The sequence below is a fragment of the Nannospalax galili genome, unplaced genomic scaffold, assembly GCF_000622305.1.
Source record: "Nannospalax galili isolate Female #2095 unplaced genomic scaffold, S.galili_v1.0 scaffold393, whole genome shotgun sequence".
Taxonomy (NCBI): Eukaryota; Metazoa; Chordata; class Mammalia; order Rodentia; family Spalacidae; genus Nannospalax; species Nannospalax galili.
Window position 1 is genome coordinate 451,673 of NW_008333371.1, and position 4,842 is coordinate 456,514.

The following is a 4,842-nucleotide window of genomic DNA, read 5'->3' on the forward strand; positions in this document are numbered from 1 at the left end:
CTCCCAGCTTCTGTCACATAGTCTTGTCATGTTTTTTCTGGACAAGCCCCATGCAATCATGGACTGAGTTCTCTGAAATCATGAGCCAAAATAAATCCTTTCTTCCTCACATTGTTTCTATCACGTATTTTGTCATAGCAATGAGAAAATTAATATATGGGGCTGGAAAGGTGGCTCAGCTCTTAAGAGCACTGGCTACTCTTCCAGAAGACTTGGGTTCGAATCCCAGCACTCATATGGTGGCTGACAACCATCTGTAACTCCAGTTCCAGGGGATCCAATGCCCCCTTCTGACTTCTGCAAGCACTGCATAACATGGGTGCATGTAAATACATGCAGGCATAGCACTCATACACATAAAATAAAAATAAATAAAATTTTTTTAAAAGCTTGTTTTTCACTAAAGTCCTATACCTCTCATAGTTTGGTTGAAGTTGGTGAGTTGCATGGGTTGAGAGTGGAGGAACAGTACAGCTTATGTCAAAACTTAGCAATAGAGACAGAAGTTAGGACCCTCCCCCCAAAAGTAAAGAAATACTAGTACCAAGAAATAACAAAATATAACAGAAACAGACTAACTCTAAAAATTAACTGCTCCTGACAACCAAACAGATGAAAACCACATAATCACTCAGAGACCCAGGTTGGAGGAGGCGCCTCCATTTGGAATGTTAATTCTTTTAACAGATGAAGGAGCAACTGCAGTGGTTTCATATCAGCTCTTTTGTTTCAGTCTAGGAGTGCAGACTGCATTTTCACCTACAACTCAAGGATCAGAACTCATGGCCTCAGCGAACTGCAAACAGGACCAGAAATTGGGAGATGTTTTGTGAATAACACTGTTATCTGCTGTGATATCCAGGGAGAAACGTGAAGTGGGATGATGAGATAGTGTTTTGGGAAGCATAGTAGATAGAAGACATTGAAAATTATTCTTTTAGTTACTTTTATGTTGTTGTGATAAAACACCATAATCAAAAGCAATTTATGAAAGAGATTTTTTGGTTTATGGCAGAGGGATGAGTCCATAATAGCGGGGAAGCATGGCAGCAGATACAGGAAGCTAATGTATCACAGACACCAAGCAGAGTGAGTGAACTGGGATTAGGATGAGGCTATGAATTTCAAAGCCAGCCCCAAGTGATGTGCTTCCTACAACAAGGGCATAGCTCTGAAGGTTCCATGACCTCCCCTAAACAGCACCACCAACTGGGGACCAAGTGTTCAAATACGAGCCTATTGGGAGACATTTCTCATTCAAAGTACTATAGCTACCCTCATTTACTTTTATGAATGGATTCACAGTGGCCTAATAAAAGCAATACTGTCAGTGTTTTCTGGTTTGAAAAAGAAGGGAATTCGGTTTGGTAAATACTCTTCAACCTCCATATAGTGAAAACCAGTACACAGATGCCTCTATTAGCTCATAAAATTAGTGAAGGCAGTGTTTTAACTAAGGGGAAAGGTGTGGTACCTGAAAAGTCTACTTAGAAATGACCTGGTACTCAGTATAGAGGGCTTGGACTCCCCAAAGGTGAAAGGGGATTTGAAACTGTCCCTATTTATACTTAGACGATTCTGAGAGCCAGGAATACAGAGGAAAACACTGATGTTGTCACATTTCGCTGGTACCACTAGGTGTCACTAGTCGGCCAAAGTTAAAAACACCGGAAAGAAGGATGCAAGCTCAAAGGAGGTTAAAAAGGAAGCTGTAAAGCCGTAAAAGGTTCCAAAGAAAAAAACAGAAAGTGCCCCCAAGATGGTCACCAGGTAGCACTTAGAGGCAGCAGGAAGATTCATGAATTCTTCTCTAAGCTGTTGGGTCGAATAACTTCAGTTGTTAACTTGCGACACCCACCAGCGAGGAGAAGAGAACCTCAAATGGACAACTCCTTCTCTGGGATTGGCCTGTGGGATCTTAATTGTTCAGTGATGTGGGAGAGCTCAGCCCAATGTGGATAGTACTACCTACCCCTGGGCAAATGGTCCTTGCTTTTATTAGAAAGCAGGCTGAGCACAGGCCAGAGTCCTCTCTGCTTCAGTTCCTGCCCCAGGTTCTTGCCCTGACTTCCTGCCTCAGCTTCCCTTTGGACTGTGAACGGTAAACCAAAAAAACCCCTTTCCTCCCAGAGTTGGTTTTGTTCAGTGTTTTATCACAGCAATAGAGAAGCAAATTAGGACAACTATAAAGATTTTTAAATGCACTTTATGGATTCTTGCTGTTACCTAATATGTGTAATTGTGCATGTCTGATTTTGTGTTTATGTATATGCATCTGGAAAATGGACAGAGGTAATTTAGTCTGCTCTCCACTACAGCTTCCCAAGCATTAAATATTATCACATGACTAATGATGTGATAGCATCTCCAGGAAAGATAAAAGAAAGTTTCCCTTTCTCTCTCTCTCTCTCTCTCTCTCTCTCTCTCTCTGCAGTGTACTAAAGTATTGAGTATTGAAAATCAAATTGATGGCCAATGGACCTAAAATCTGCCTTTTAAAAATGTCAGATTATGTTAGAGCAAAAGAAGACTTTTCATTAGAAACGGAAACCCTTAATCCTTTGGTGACATAAACTGGAGACTTCTAACCTGCTCCATGTGCCAAACAAAATAATTTGGGAGAGCCAGCAGATAATGCAAATACTAATAAATTTATATATTATGGCTTTATTAAGTCACATATCAAAGCTAGATGGTTACCTTGTGATTTGGTCAGTGAACCAAATGGTCAGACGGGTCATTATCTTATAAAATATTACTGGTCATTCTAGATCTGTATACTGAGCAGAATAGAATCAGGGAAACTAGAACTAGAGGTAAATGTAGTATTCTGCACTTCTCCAGTGTTTACATGTTGGAGCTAATTTTTTAAATAATATTTATAAGCCAAGCATGGTGGCACACACCTGTAGTCTCAGCACTCAGAGGATGAGGTGAGACCAGCCTGGACATACCAAAACATGAGAAAAGAAAATAATGCAGGGGCTGGAGAGATGCCTCAGCCATTAAGAGCACTGGTTGTTTTTACAGAGGAACCAGGATCGGTTCCTAGCACCTACATGGCAGCTAATAACCATCTGAAACTCAAGTTCCAGGAGATTCCATGCCTTCTTCTGGCCTCTGCAGGCATTGTAATGACAAAGGTGTGCTTACATGCAGACAAAACACATAAAATAAAAAGAAATAAAATAATTTTTTAAAAAGCAAAACAATGTACAGGACACAGTGGGATAAATGGACAAGACTCCTGAGTTTCAACTGCCCTGGGTTCTTTGGGACACTCAGGGTCTGAAATCACTGTCAGCATATTAAATATAGGTTTCAATGTTCAACCTTGGGTTCACACTGGAATCATTTTGGAAGTTAAAAATATATTGTATTTCTTCCCCTAAGATTTTTACTTCATTGATTTGGAGTACAGACTGGCCACTGGATTCGTTTAAATTAAATTCCTTAGTGATCTAAAGTCTAGCCAAGGTTAAGAACTACTGTATCAAAATATCACTGGGTTTTTTTAAACTCCTTTTAGTGCGTGTGTGTGTGTGTGTGTGTGTGTGTGTGTGTGTGTGCTATGTGTGGGTGAGAGTGCAGGCACATGGGGCCTAATGTGTGCCTGTGGAGGTCAGAGCACAGCTTAGTGGCGCCAGTTCTCTCCTTTCATCATTATGTGTGTTCTGGGGACAGAACTCAGGTTGCCAGACTTGGAAGCACTTTTATCCTGTGAATCATCTCAAAGGCTTTTTTTTTTTTTCCTAAAACTGGGTCTCTGTGCTGCCCAGCCTGAACTTCAACTCTTGAGTCCAGGTGATCCTCCTCCACCCCCAGCCTCTACAGTAGCTGGTTCTACAGGGGTTTGTCATGTGCCAGTTTACAGAAACTCTTTGAAAACCTGCCAGCTCATCTAGCTTCCACCTCTGAGAACAAGTATGAAGAATATTTGTTATGTTGCTTTTAATTCAAGTATGTATAAAAAGAGGAAAATGCAGGTAAAATTTGAAAGTGAAAACACTCCATCTCCCCTTCAAAAGCACTTTTTTTTACTTCTTTAGAAAAAGTTTGTGTACATACCTGCCTATTTGTGTCTCAAGCAATAACTTATTTGTATTAAAGAGAACACGTTACACATGGCAACTTACGCAGAGTCTTTCAATATTCATTATAGTGTGGAACTGGACCTTTGAGTATGCAGTCTATGGCTAAAAGCAATTCGTATGTCTGTATTGTATTTTAGTATTGTATTCAACCATTCACCTGGGCTGAAGATCACCTGAGGTTATTAGTTCATTGGTATAAACAACCTTACACACAGATTACATGCGTCATGATGAACTTCTGAGATATCTATATCATCTATATCTATCTATCTCTATCTCTATCTCTATCTATATCTATCTATCTATATATTTGGTATATTTGACACAGGGGCTCCCTGAGTCGCGGCTGGCCTGGAACTCTCCATGTAGGTAGACCAGGGTGGCCTCGGATCTCAAATAGATCCACCTGCCTCTACCTCCCGAATACTGAGATTAAAGGCGTGTGTCACCAGGATGGCTTGCAAATATTTTTTACGCGGTCTATTCCTAGGCAGGAGGGTGCTGAGTACATTTAAAATTTGAATAAATGTAGTGTGAGATCAATAATCACCTTTAAGAAAACCTGACACCGTGCACATTTATCCAACACAGGACTGCCAGGTTGGAGATGCTAGCAGGGCGCAGTTGGCCAGCTGTCAAGGGCAGGTCCAATCCTCTCCAAAGGCCAGCGCTAGCGATGGGGTGGTGTGGGGTCTTCTGGGGCGGGCACTTCGGGACCACGTGACCTTTTGTCCCTCTCCACGGAGAC